This window comes from Pezoporus wallicus, unplaced genomic scaffold (assembly GCF_028554395.1).
Source record: "Pezoporus wallicus isolate ANWC-B61680 ecotype Strahan unplaced genomic scaffold, APGP_CSIRO_Pwel_v1 contig_10769, whole genome shotgun sequence".
NCBI lineage: Eukaryota > Metazoa > Chordata > Aves > Psittaciformes > Psittacidae > Pezoporus > Pezoporus wallicus.
In genome coordinates, this window is record NW_026635715.1 from 1,065,699 (window position 1) to 1,080,628 (window position 14,930).

General features: G+C 45.6%; 1 protein-coding gene across 6 annotated transcripts in view; it reads left to right on the forward strand.

Annotated features, from left to right (window-relative positions):
- The window catches only part of HIVEP3 (HIVEP zinc finger 3), a 243,092-nt gene that overhangs the window by 63,199 nt on the left and 164,963 nt on the right, over positions 1–14,930 (forward strand). The window lies entirely within an intron of this gene.

The window sequence follows — 14,930 nt, forward strand, 5'->3', positions numbered from 1 at the left end:
AGAGGCTTAATGGAAGCTTTGCAGCTGATGGCTAAATGGGCTTAATTTTGACGCTTACTTTTTTTAGCAGAACTAATGTGTTCGGCTGGCTGATGCTATAACATTTCTGGTTTAATGTTATCAGCAATTTTTTGTGATGATTTCACAGCTCGAGAATGTCAACATGTTACAATTCAACTCGGTGTGGAGAAATGTGTGTTAAATACTGAGGCCATGTGTCACCCATTCATTCCTATCAACTGCCCAGTGCAAAACCTTAAGCCTGCTGACCACTTCCTATCTATTTGAAAGCATTCCTGTACAGTGTCAGAAAGCCAGAAGTGCTTGGAGTGACTTCCCTGGCCTCCTTAGGACTCTGTGTGTGTGGTTGTCAGTCTAAAATGCTTCTGTAAATCCCGTTTCCATCCTATTGATGGATGGCACCACACCAGCCTCTGTCTGCAAACAGTGTGATTAGGTGCTTGTGCACTTGACTTTGAAAACTGCAACTTTTAAGCCCATCTCAGGGCATGTGTGCAACTTGGAAGGAAAGTTCCCTTGAGGATAGTATTCCCTGGGGCTGTCAGCCAAGCTTTGTGCCTTGATGCCCATCACACCCATTTCTGGCTGAATAGGGGGGAAAAAAGCACATTTGAGCCAAAAAATGCCTTATAATCCTCTCACCAGCTGATCTGAGCTCTATAGTTTATGTTAGGGGTTGTAGAGAGGCAGCATTTGATTTCGAGCCACCAATAGCCTTAGAAAATAAGCTTGGCTCTAAACTGTTTGATGATTCTGGACTCTTTGGAATCACAGAATAGTTTGGGTTGGAAAGGGACCTTAAGATCATCCAGTTCCAATCCCCCTGCCATGGGCAGGGACACCTCACACTAAACCAGGTCACCCAAGGCTCTGTCCAACCTGGTCTTGAACACTGCCAGGGATGGAGCATTCACAGCCTCCCTGGGCAACCCATTCCAGTGCCTCACCACCCTAACAGGAAAGAATTTCTTCCTTATATCCAATCTAAACTTCCCCTGTTTAAGTTTGAACCCATTACCCCTTATCCTGTCACTACAGTCCCTAATGAAGAGTCCCTCCCCAGCATCCCTATAGGCCCCCTTCAGACACTGGAAGCTGCTCTGAGGTCTCCACGCAGCTTCTCTTCTCCAGGCTGAACAGCCCCAACTTTCTCAGCCTGTCTTCATACGGGAGGTGCTCCAGTCCCCTGCTCATCCTCGTGGCCTCCTCTGGACTTGTTCCAACAGTTCCATGTCCTTTTTATGTTGAGGACACCAGAACTGCACACAATGCTCCAGGTGAGGTCTCACAAGAGCAGAGGGGCAGGATCACCTCCTTCGCCCTGCTTCTTACATCCCCCTATCATTTTCACCCATTCCCTGGGTTTTCCTGGGAGGTTTCTCAACATGATCTGTGTATGGGCAAGCTGTGACAGCCCAATGCACCGGAATGATCTAATACAGGAGTCAAACGCTTAAGGAAAGTTAAAATTAAGTAAGGACAGGTAATGCAATAGGGTTTGGTCAAGATATTGAGAAAGGTGCCCTCAGCTTGGTGACAGGCCTTTAATAAACAAGCTGGGATAGTAACAGAACGTGCTCAGTTTATTTGCACAAGAAAATAAAGTAGTTCTAAAGAAGTTTGCTGGTTTGAGGCCTCAGTGGAAGGGTCCATAATTGCGGGTTAACTGGGCTGGTAAACAGACCCTTGTGCAGCTCAGCTGTAATTAAGGGTGTGTGGGTCAGGCTGTTTAATTGCTGTCTGCTGGCTTGGAATAGAAACCTCTCCACCACCAGCCAATCACTCTGCTTCTGATTAAGAAAACAAATTGTCAGCCACTGAGCTGCGTGATGTCCTGGGGTAGAATGCACTCACCTCGACACACAGGGTTAGGGGAGCATCCTTGGCTCCTCTCTGCTCATCCAGTGGGAAGGGAACCAACTGAACTCCCAAAGGAAATGTGTGAGCCAACTGCACTCTTGCTGAAAGATTGAATTAGAAGGTAAAGAAGTTGGGAATGTGGGGGTTCATGGTCCATCCTGAGTCTCTCCTTCATCATAGAATGGTTTGGGTTGGAAAGGACCTTAAGATCATCCAGTTCCAACCCCTCTGCCATGGGCAGGGACACCTCACACTAAACCATGTCACCCACGGCATTGCTTGGTGCACCTGGGCATCTTTAGAATCACAGATTGGTTTGGGTTGGAAAGGACCTTAAGCTCATCCAGTTCCAATCTCCCTCCCACTAGACCAGGTTGCTCAGGGCCATGGCCAGCCTGGCCTTGAACTATGGCTGCTGTTTCCTGGTGCTCCTCAGGGCAAGCAGCATTTACACAGTGTTTTGTGTGCACCTGAAATATGGATGCTATTGTGCTATGGAAATCTGGAAAAAGTGAATGTTTTCCTACTGAGATTCCAAGCAGGAATTTAAAGAGAAAACAGTTATTAGCCTGCTTGTCATGCTGGATTTTACAATCTGATTGCAGTAAAGGCTCTTTGAGACTCCTGATCCCTGATTTGATGTCATTTGGAGATAGTGCAGTTTATTGCCTATCTGTAAATGAAGAAAAATAGAAAGAAAGGATGGGAGTATATATCTGTGCTTTCTTCTGCCTGCCAGACTGATTTTAACACTCTCCTCATTACTCTTCTCATTTCCCTCTGAAGCAATATTTTTTACTGTGTTTCTCCATATAATTTAGGGGCTCTCCTGAATTTTGCAATGTCCATTCAGAGCCTCCTTAAACCATGTTTCCCTGGTGGTGTGTAGGAAAATCAGACGGAAAGAATCTGGACTAATGAATTCATTAGGCCACTGCGGTGCACAGAGGACATCGCAGCATAGCCATCATCTCCTAATGCTGTAACCCGCATGTACTCGGCACTTTTATTGCTCTTGCTCCCACTGCCTTACAGCCAGATTCACCAGTGTGGTCTGGCTGCTCTGGATGCTTGTGATGCAAAGCAATTACAAGCCTGGCTGGGTTTATAGCTCCATTGTGTCTCTGGGATAGCGTGGTTTGGCTGGGGCAGGCTGGTGAATCTGCTTCTTAGGCTGCACGGTCTTTGGAGGGGAGACTTTGTTCTGTGCGCTCACACTCTTCTAATGACGGTGATAGATGAGGTTACAGAGTGCAGCTGGGTCTCAAGATCCCTTCTAACCCCTGAGCTGAGAATTCCTGTTTAGAGCAGCTCTCCAACAACTGGGAACCCCCCCAGCTTTGCAGTACAAAGTACTCCAAGTACTAATGAGACAGTCTGAGGTTTAGCACATCTGACTTGGATTTTGCTGCCCTACGCAATGTGTTGCCTTTCAAGAAAGTGCTGTTTATCACTTGACCAGAACAGGAGCTTCGAGAGCGAGCTATTTCCTTGTTTAATGTACACACTGCAAGTGCCAAACCGTTCCATAGCTCGAACTTGTAGACTTGAAAAACTACGAGAGAAAGAAAATTTTCCAGCTGAGGAATAGAGGCTGTTTGGTTTTTTCCCCTCCCTCGATGGGTTTGTGTCTGGGCATGACTTCACTCCTTCCGTCCTGTTGAGTGGACCGAATGTTCAAGTGGGTGTGAAACCTGCAAGGAAGAAAAGCAAGCGGAGAGCAAAGTAAGCACGGTGTTGCTTGTGTGACACTCTGTGGTAATGTCTCAGCATAGCCACCTCTAGGGAAGGCTCCTGGTGGCAGCAGTAGGACACCGAGGGGTGTTTTCAAAGACACTTGGCTGGGTTGAAGGTGTCTATGAAGGCGTTCCTTCAGTCTGTATGAGGAGAAATGTGCATAAAGCAAATCTCCTTCAGGTTTTAATGGGCTGGGTGTTCCCTGCCCCAAATTGCTCTTTTTTGGCTTTATTTGTCCAGAATACTGGCAAGGGCTCTGCAGACCATGTCTCATGGAGGGGCTAGGGACTCTGCTGTTCTTCAGCTGATGGGGCATCTTCATGAAGTGCATATGTTGTGTGTGCAGGGTTGGATGTCCTAACATAAGGAATAAAGCACATTTTTGGGGGTATGTTTTTCCCTTGGACAAATGTTAGATAAGTGGCTTACAGATGATGCTTTAAATGTCAGTATGCAGTGGAGTAAGAGGCAAGGGGTACTCAGTTTTCTCCTTCGCTGTTTGTACTCCCACAAATGCACGTGAAAGAGCAAGCAGGAGAGCAAGTCTATATGCAGCATTGTCAGGGGCTGAGGTCCTGGAAGCAGCCTGGGTTGTGGCAGTGGGGAACATGAAGGTCCGTCCTTTGCCTCCCTGGCTGTGGGTGGTAAGTCTTCCCAAAGGAGACAATGCTCAAACCAAGGAGTTTAAATTTCTTATAATTTAGTTTAAAATTTCTTATAAGAAATATAGATAATTTCTCTCCTCTTTCTTTTTTCACTGGGAAGGTATTAAGCTAAAATAAGATTTTTGTTAGGATTTTGCCATGTCTACCTGTTTCCTACAAAAAAGGCTTTCAACCTTTGTTCAAGGTACAGAACTGGTGTGCATACGAAAGACCCCAAAGGAATAATAGGCTAAATATCAACCTAATATAACTCCAACTTTGTATAACCAGCAAGTTAAACCAGAACTAAACTGGGATTAGTGTTTTATGTTTGTGAGACACTGTTGTCTTTGAAGGCTGCTTTAGAAAATACTGAGTGCTCAGGATGGGAAAAGCCTTCAGAGCTTCTTCTTTAAAGTTCTACTCATTCATTTCTCATTAAATGTCTGTGTCCATGTTATGGGTGTTTTGCTGATACATCCTCATGTATTCTGGTAGTTTCACAACTCCATCACGTACCCTCATCCAGTTCATTACGTTTATTGTAGACTGTTCAATACCTAACTTAGGGGTAACCACGCATTTTTCCTGTCTGCTGGTACTTCCAGTTTCTCTGACAGACTGTTCTCATGTTTTTTTGTCTAAGTAAAGCCTAAATAGGGTTTTTTTAGGTACAGTTAATTACTGCATCTGTAATTAAAGGAGTAAACTGAATGGACCAAATTCTACCACAAGCTTAATTTTATTCTCTACTAAGAACTCTGCTGCTCTTTACCCGTTTTCCAAACACACACATGTTGCTGATTCATAGATTAAAATATTTGTTGTTAAATGAGTGATTATTTTCAGGGTTTCTTTTACTTTCATCTCTGTAGGTGGTCCAGCAGTTCTTTCTAGTCATCAGATAGGCAGTAACTTCGCAGACCTCCTTTGCCATGTGTGCCACAGTAATGAGAGAGCTTCGTGTTAAGTTCAGCAACGTATCTCCCACTCTTTGGGCCAATCTGGTGCACACATGCTCTTGAAGGAAAGGTCTGAGTCTTCCTGGAGCTGCTGTGGCATGAGGAGCCCTTCCTTCATCAGACCTCCATAAGAGCTGCCGAGCAAGAGGTGGTTTTGGGCAGGTCCTTCAAGAGCCAATGAAGAGGAGTAGATTTGTTGAGAATCAGGCTTCAGTGAATTCCACAGCAGAAATATCTCATGGGATGTATAAAATAAGTGTGATGAATATGAATACTATAATTAGTGGTGTTGCTTCAGGCTCTCTGCAACCTTATACAGATCTTCCGATACGTCAGTTCGTGCGGGAGGGGAATTGACTGTTGATGGGCTTGGTTTGCATGACCTGGGTTGTACCTTCAGTGCTCTGGAGATCACAATCTCAAGGTGTCTCTCTGGTGTCTATGCTCTCGGTTACATCTGTCTCTTCCCACAGGTGTATTTCTTCTCAGCCAGGAAACTTCTGTCTTCTTGGGAACATGTTGTGAGAGCTATCCTGCCTGGAATCTCAGATGCTTTGATAGCACAAGTGTTAATTAATCCTACAAACACTGTCATTAGCTTTTCGTCTGGCTCTTCCAATCAGTCCCTAGCAATAGCAGGCTGCTCTGGGCCCCTTACTTTTTTCTCATACCCCTTCGTTCCCATTCCCAAGGGCTGTGTAAGGTTACGACTGACCTGAGCAGCATCTCTTCAGATGGGAATTTTCAATGGACCTTGTGCCTTGAGTCGTGGTCTTCTTTCTTCCTAGGATCCTCACAATATACCACTGCAGTTTTTAAAGGACTTGTAGGTATATTCTGGGCCAATATAGCACAGATGGCCTCCTTCATAGTGCAGATCTCCCAAGGCCTGTTGGGTGTTGCTCCGGCCCATCTGCTCCCCTTTGGCAAGGACAACGTAGCCCTTTGTCCTTGTCTAAATAATGATTGTTGATGGATGCCTAAAGAAAAAAAGCCCACCCTGGCCTTCCAGCTTCTCTAGGACTGACATCTCCAAACCCAGTGTGGGGCTTGCTCCTCCTGTTCTGCCTTGAGGTGCTCCCAAGAGCCTTAGTCCTGCGGTGGCACCACTGAAGCTGATGCTTCGGTGCAGGGCTCATCTGCGTGCACAGTGGAATAATAGCAAATATCCGCTCCAGAATGTTTTGAGGTGTTGGTTTTACCCCTTCCACACCTTTTATGGGGTGTTGTGCAGGTTTTGTTGATTCCTGACTGCATTGCCACAGACTCCATTCCTGGTAAATGGTTCTTTTACCTTCTGTGAGCCTCCGATCGCTCAGGTGGCTGAACAAGGTCTTCTGTTGCATCCTTTGATATTCCCTGTTTATCTTATGGAAATGAGTCCTCCTGAAATGGACTGCTTTTTTGTCTTGCCATGTTTCCCAGCTGTCTTTCTGGATGATTGTTATTTCCCATTGCCCCCGGGGCTGTTCAAAGGCTTCTTTGGAGTCTGAAATCCTTGCCCATGTCTCCGAGCGGAGAAAGACAGAAGACTGTACCTGATGGGAAGTTATGATTCCCTCTCAATTTTGACGTCTGGTGTGTGTTCCCCCATGTTGGCCTTGTGTGTAACTCAAGCTGGAGTGCTCTGGGCCAGCGCTGTGTTTTCTTTCTTTATTCCTTTTCCTTTTTCCTTTCTTTGTGTTCTGCTTGATTTGATATTCAGGCCTCATTCGGTTCTCTTTGGCTGCTCCTTCTGAATAAGCAAAAACCGGTTCAGGAAACTTGTGACTGGGTTTTTCAGGTAAATAAGTTGTTTTCCTCATTTGGAAAGTGTGACTTGAACTTTATAAATAAAGCTGAGCTCTGTTTGCTGAGGGGTGACAATGGAAAGGCCTGGTAATCACAGGAGTAGTTCAGCTGTTCTTAGAAGTATTTACTCATAAAGGTAAGTTTTGTGGCTTTGTGAATGTGCAGTATTTCTATGGGAACAAATTTGAGTCTAAAGCATTAAAACTATAGATTAAAATAGATACAGGTAGGGGATGGTGGCTTCTAGATATCAGAGGTGGCTCAGTAGAAGTTCAGGATTGCAGGTTGTTCCTGCTGATAGAGAGTGCAGGAGTGGTGGAGTCCCTGCTAAAACTCATTTTAACCCTGTTTTGGGATGCAGATTTCAGTTCCAACTCCTGCCATGGGCAGGGATGCCTTTGCTTAAAGGGCCCTGTCCAACCTGGCCTTGAACACTGTCAGAGCAGTGTTTCGAACAAGCTGCAGCTTCAGAGCAAAGCTTTCTTGTATGTTCACTTCCTAGCTTGTTTTGATGCTCTTGGTAGGAGGAAGAACTTGAGCAGGACACAAGGTAAATGCGATAAGGTCAACTTGATGGAGAACACTTCATCTGTCAGCTGCTCTACTTGAACTTCTATACGCATCTCACACTGCACAATCCCTCTTTGTTATAGGGTAAAATTGGTTACTGGAGAAGGGTGTTTCCATGCAGAGCAAATGTCATGTCTCGCTGGGTCATGCTAACCTCAGTGTAAGTTGATGTGGATATTTCCCTCTTCCTTGCTCCTTCTGTCCACACAATTTCAGTCAATGTTCAACCCAAAGCCACAGTTTGCTTCCAGCTTTGCATCAATCAGGTTGTTGCATGTGGTTCATATATTCCTTAGCTATTTTGGGGGGAACCCCTCCAAGGGTTAAACCATATTCCAGTTCAGTAATCCACAAGGGGTATTTCCTACCCCTTAAAGGAAAAAACAACCCCACAAACACAACTGAAAAGAGAGCAGCCTCCTCCTAAAACCTGGTCCAGGTGCCTGTTTGGGAATCCAGCCCTCTGCACCCCGATGATGACTGTGAGCAGGGAATGTGCAGCGGTGCGAAGGGGATAGGCAAGGAAAAGCTCTCCAGCTGATTTCAGAGGCTTCTGATTAAAAAGCTTAATAGGAAGCAAAGAAAATGAAATAGCAAATTCAAAGGTCATTAAAGGAAGCCAAGGGTGAGATTTGAAATGGATGCCTTTTCCCCCCAGATCTTGTAGGAAAAAGGTTTTTTTTGCATGTCCAGGTTTGATGCTTGTTTTTCATTGCAGCCAGAGCTGGATTTTCCATCAAGCGTCATCCTAACAGGGCTGAAGGCACCAACCCCAGAACCTACTCAGTGAAAAAGGCCCAGCACATGTTCCCAGGCACTTAGTCCTGAGGCATACAAACAGAAGGGGGGGTTTGTTTGGTTTTCCTTCCCACTTCTTTTAAACCAGCAGGCCAACAGGCATCTGCATTTCATCCTGAATATTGTCTGTTTGTTTGGAGAATTTGGTATGGCTTAAAGTCCAAGTTTTCTTTGGATCAAGTCTTTAGGATTTGGTTTGATTTATTTCCAGTGGCACTACTGAAACGTAGCTTCCTTTTTTCTTTCCCCCATCTCTGCCGACTTGCTAAGTCAAAATAAACGCTGTGTTTTGATGTATTTCTGTATTTATTTGAGTTACCGCAGAGGCAGGAATGTGGAGTGAGAAAACTCTGATTAAATTTCAAGTGTATTCAGATTAACTAGGACAGGTGCCAGGCAGCTTTGGTGCCCTTGTTGCTTGGGATGTTTGACTTGTGTTTTTAAGCTAGTTTTTCACATTGAGCTTGGAGGCCTCAGCAAAGTGAGTTTTGTTAAGGCCAGGTCTCCATCTGCACAGCGCAGGCAGGTTCAACAGGACTTTAGTGCAGGTGAAATGAGCCTTTGGCACGGCAGTGAAGCAAAAGCACTCTTAATAAACCAGACCAAGACAGCGATGGTCTTGCTGAGCATGGAGGTGGGTTTTTATTATCAGCTGTGTTGCTAAAATGGGAAGGATCCTGATTGTATTTCATCCACTCTCAGGTGTTGCTTGTTTCTTGCTGGGGTCTTTCTAGACTTGGATGAACAATGTGCCCATGTGGTACACAAAGCAAAAGCACTCTGGACGCTGTGGATTTAGGGAACTTGATCAAATTCATGCACAGAATGTAGTTCCTATGCTGGGAATGTAACCCATCCTACACACCCGTCCTTTGCAGTCACTGTGCACACAGTGAAGAGGAACAATCGTGAGTTTATAAATGGCAGTGAACAAAGATGACCCATTTTGTCCCCAGCTGCATTGCTTTAGACAAAAAGGGCCATAGCTCTTGAATGCTGCTGAGCTGCAGCATGCAGTGCATGTCCTGTGTCCCATCAAGGTGCAGAGCTGCTCTCCAGCTCGCTGCAGTTTGTGAGCAGGTTTTAGAACCATAGAAACATTTGGGTTGGAAAGGATTGAACTGAAGATCATCCTTATATCTAACCTGAACTTCATCTGTTTTAGTTTAAACCCATCACCCCTTATCCTATCAGTGATGAAGAGTCCCCCTCCAGCATCCTTGTACCCCCCTTTGGATACTGCAAGGCTGCTCTGAGGTCTCCACACGGCTTCTCTTCTCCACACTGAACAGCCTATCACCCTCTTGGGGCATAGCTGCTGTCCCTGCTCCATCCATGCTCCCCAGTGTTGGTGGCCAGATCATGCTGTGCTTCCAGTCTAGGGGTGCGTAGAGGCGGAGGGGCTGGTTTGGAAGGTGGCCACAGGACAGCCCAGCGTGGATGGACTGCAGAGCTCGCAGGGAAGGCTCAATTGTTGCAGAGCAAATTACCATGAGCGTTGCCTTTAACCTAAACAGTGAGGTTTGCTGGTTTTGGCAGCTGGACACGAAACGAGTTTGGAGCTGCAAGCCCGTGTTACAGAGCTCCTGCCTCTCTGCTCGCTCATGACGCGAAGCATCCGGGTTTTGCTGCAGGCAAGAGCTTCTCCTTTTCCTTTGCTGCCGGTTGCTTCTGCCCACATATTACCATGCAGAGTGTGCAGCAAGCTTGTGGGACTAGTGAGGAGGGATAATATAAAGCAGTTTTGGTTTGAGTACTGAACCTGATTTCAGCTTGGGGAGCCAGCCTGTGGTGCTGGAGTGAGCAGGGGGCCTCTGATATTATTTAGCTGAATAATGCTGTGCCAGGATAAGGGGTGAGGGCTGTTTTTTAGGGGGATATACTGTGAATAATAATATTTTGTCCTCATTTAGCCTCTTTATGCATTAAAAAAACCCCACCATTTTGCACGTTAATGGATTCATGCAGCAATTAAGAAGAGGAAAAAGTTAACTAGGCTTAGTAAACAAATCTATACAGGAAATGGCTGCATAATATAGATCAAAAAGGGGATAATGACATTTATCCAGGTTAGGAATTACAACAATTTTGCACATGTGAAAAAGAACTTGGAAGGAGTTCATTGACTTCACTCAAAGCCTCAGAATTCAGAGAGGGAGTTTGGGGATGTGGCACTTAAACTTTGTGCTTACATTCATGAAACAGGCACCCTTGGATGGTCACCGAGCTGCAGGAGCCGCCAGGAGCTGCTTGTTTCTTACATTCCAAATTCAACCCCTTACAAAGAAGTTAATGGGGAAACAAGGAAACAAATTCAATATACAGTGTTATTCCTTCCAATAGATATCATTATATGTCCTTCCTCTTGAAGGACACCCTCTGTTCAGGAAAGTCCCATCACAAACATCTGTGAGTAACAGGAGCTGCAAACTATAAGCAAGCTGTTTGCTGCCACATTATTTCCAGCTATACTTCATATGCTTCCCTTTTTAAGGCATTTCCCTAAGCAAAAGGCTGGACTCTCTGTAGGAAGGACCTGTGGGACATTTTCCATAACATGCTTCCCAGAGGTACCATTGCACCTTATCCTAGGGTGAACAGAGCTGGATAAGGAAGGCTTTTTCCAAGCTGGGACAGAGTGGAGCTCAAGCTTTTACTCGTATTTCATGGATCAGTAGCTCTTTCAATGCATGATTTCCCCAAAGCCTTTTCCTTCAAATACAAGATGCTCAATACAGCCATCTCTGCAGCAGCAGGACCTTGGGTCTGTGTGAGGAAAGGCTGAATAAATTCTGTTTTTCGCTTGGCTTTTCCCACAGACCCGGGCTGACCCCCCAGGAACTGCCTGTGAAAGCTCTTGGGGTGTTTTGTGGTCCTGATTTGGGGTGGTCATGTCTCACTGAGCCCATGTGGTCCATGGAGATAAATGCTGAGGGAATTGGTCTGGATTCCCTCCGCCCCATCTGTCTTCTGCCCAGGGCTTTCACAGCCGGGAAGAGTGAATGAGCTCGCAGGGGGATATTGTAGGTAATTCCTGATGCAATATCTTTCCATTTGGAGGAGAGGAGGAGCAGGTCTTTGACATTGAAATCCACTGGCAGCCATGGGCTCACTTCCCTGTCCTACCACGGTCGATGCATCCCATGGACCTACGGAATGAAAGATAACGAACAGCGTTAAGAACATCATAGGATGTATGCAGGTCATAAATATTTTGATTATTAGTGCTGGGGAAAACAGATTTTCATAGGGAATTCGAAGAAAAAGTGGGGATTGCCTGACAGGATTTAACCTGCTTTAGAAATCCATCTATAAATGCTGTTTGTGCATGGGGTTATTTCTGTTTAACATCTCCGTGGTAAGAATTCTTGTAATGGTCACAAAAGATAGTGCAGCACCAGACAGGACAGGGCTAAGTCTGAGATATGCCTTGGTGGTACTTTGTTATTTGAATAGAGAAGCTGTTCCTCTAGCTGGAGAGAAATGTTCTTTCTATGTATTCTTCCTGCGGGCAACTAATGGATTTCTTCAGGGTGGACCTTGCTATGGTTATAAGCACAGTTCGAATCTCAGAAACAGAAAGCTGTGGATGATTTGCTCAAGTCTTCTCTTGAATAATGTCTGTGTTTCCTCCCAAGGTCTGTTCACAAAGGGTGTGGGTTACAAACCCATCAGACTTTGCTTTGAGGAAAGGCTTGAGAACAGGGTTTGCTCAAACCTCTCAGTGGGTATATGTCTTCCTTAGGAAGCACTTCCTCAGTGATGAGATCGCAGCGATTGTGGTCACTGGTTCACTCATTCTGGTCTTGTTTTGGAGACTCGGGCACGACAGATCTGGGGGGGGAGAGTGGGGTGCTTTGGCAGCTGGTGAGCCTGGGGAAGAGAAGCTGCATGGAGACCTCAGAGCAGCTTCCAGTGTCTGAAGGAGGCTACAAGGGTGCTGGAGAGGGGCTCTTCATTAGGGACTGTAGTGACAGCAACAAGGGGTTATGGGTTCAAACTAAGACAGGGGAAGTTCAGGTTGGAGATAAGGCAGAAGCTCTTCCCTGTGAGGGTGCTGAGGCGCTGGCACAGGGTGCCCAGAGAAGCTGTGGCTGCCCCATCCCTGGCAGTGTTCAAGGCCAGGTTGGACACAGGGGCTTGGAGCAAGCTGCTCTAGTGGAAGGTGTCCCTGCCTGTGGCAGGGTTGGTGCTGGATGAGCTTTGAGGTCCCTTCCAACCCAAACCATTCTATGGCAAAGGAGTTTGTTTTCCAAAGGTTTTGCTAGCGGATTATAAATCTACATGCTTGAAATGAGGCTCTCAGTTACAGCTGTCCTGCAGCATCTTAGAAGCAATCAGCTAGTTTTTAAGGTGAAAATCCTATAAAATATCCACTTTTTTTTGCATTTCTCTCCTCTGGTCTCAGGATTCCTCACCTGATGTCTAACACATGTGCTGCTCGTGCTACTTATGTGCAGCGCAGTGCAGCCTCAGGCAGGGCTCCAGGTCCATGGAACCTCCTGTGGTGTTTGGGAGACTCGGTTTTTCCTGTGCCCGTCTCACGCTCCCTGTGTGGCTCTGGCATGCACTGTGGCTCTGCGTGCCCATATGCCAGGCCCAGCTGGTTGGTGGATCTGAGATCTTTCATGACCTCTGCCTGGGTGCTCAGAGCTGGAGGGAGCAGCGTCTCTCAGCACCAAGGCAGATCTGTGATGCGTGCTGCATCTTGCACATCCTGGTGGCTTGGAAATGATGTTTGCATCTTCATTTTATAAGAGTCCTTTGATAATGCCCCAAGGGTGAGCACTGATCACTTGGCATGGGGCTGCAAGAAAAGAGCCGTGTTTCAAGGCCAGGTTGCATGGGGCTTGGAGCAAGCAGCTCTAGTTGAAGGTGTCCCTGCCCGTGGCAGGGGTTGGAGCTGGATGATCTTAAGATCCTTTCCACTACAAGCCATTCTATGATTCTGGTTTGCACTGTTGTCACTAATGTGTGATCAGTAGCACTGTGAACCCAGGCTCTCCTAGAGCTGTTCTTTTGGAGACAGATTCACCATCTAATCTGCTTTGAAAATCACTTTCTCTCCTGTTCCTACAGGAAGCAATAAAAATTTTACTCGTTATATGTACTCTACTATTTATTACTACTCTGCTCTTGCTTTATTGCTACTCTCTTCTTGCTTTTATAAGGGGACAAAGTCGATGAGGTAGAGTGCTGGAGCCTGGGCTATTTAGGTGCAGAATAATTAATATCTGCTTTTCTCATTGACAAGTTATTTTGTTATAAGAATCCTTTGAAGAAGGTGTGGGCCTTGCACTTGTCTGAGATGAATATCTCACTCTCCACTGTACCAATAAATATTTTCTCTATCTAAAACCTATCTCTAGCTAGTTTGGAGTGCTTTCTGGTTCTCATGTGGCAGACTGTTAGCAACAGCTCTGTGTTGGCATTAGCTGCTGCAATAACGGAGCCAGAACTGGAGCTTCAGGTGCCCATGGATATTTTTCCTAGAAATCCCAGACCTCTTCTGTCTAAAGCAAGGTGAATTTTGCCCTGTTTTCCTGATTTTCACCCTAAAGCCCGCCTATGCTGCACTTCAGGTAATTATGTGCTATTTTGAATCTCATCTTAATTCCTTTATTGGATCTAACTCTCAGCTGCCTTGCACTAATCAGCCTTAGTCAACAGATACATGGGTGGGAGAAAATGGTTGCTCAGGTGTGATAAGCGTGACAGCCCTGTCTGAGAGATAATAATAATACATATATTATTATATAATATGTATTATATATGAAATGATAAAAATAATAGAAATGAGGGAGATATGGAATAACTTTTGCAGGTTGTTATGGTCAGGGATGGAATATAGATAGGTAGGATTCTAATCCCCAAAGGTGCATAAGGTACCTTTTGGAAAACAGTTGATGATGGCATGCAACGTAAATCAGTCCGTAGTCTTTGACCCCAAAAGAGTAAACGACAGGGGAAGACGTGGACCTGAGGGTCTGTGCTATCCCAGTAAGCCTAAATTCTCATCCCAAAATATCTTTTATAGGCAAGTCTAGATTCTTATCCCAAAATACCTTTTATAGGCACCAAAGGATCCCCTGGAGGATGTCAACTGGCTATTTCATTCAGAGCAAATATTCTAAATAGAAAAGGGAATAAGTAAATACACTGTATTGACACAAGGGCATCTTTGTTGAGTAGTTTTCATGCCAACTGGCAAGCTGCCTACGTCGTGCCAATTTACAGTCGCACTGACAGCGAGCAAGTCAAGCCTCCCCACAAGGAGCAGCAGCCATGGTAAACTTTGGAGCTGAAAAGGCCAGTGTAGTCCATGTGCTGGGCTTTGTTGCCACTTCTCAACATAACATGGAGACCAGCAGGCTCCTTGGCATGAGTTTAGGACACTGTGAGCCTGTGCATGAGGAGCCCATGCCTTGTGTGTGTGTTTGCTGGGTCTTGCTGACTTCTTTGCTTTAAAACACTGGCTGTCCATGTATTTGTTATCATTCGAAGACACTCCCCCCCTGCATGAATTTTCCAATAAAGATGTGGAGCC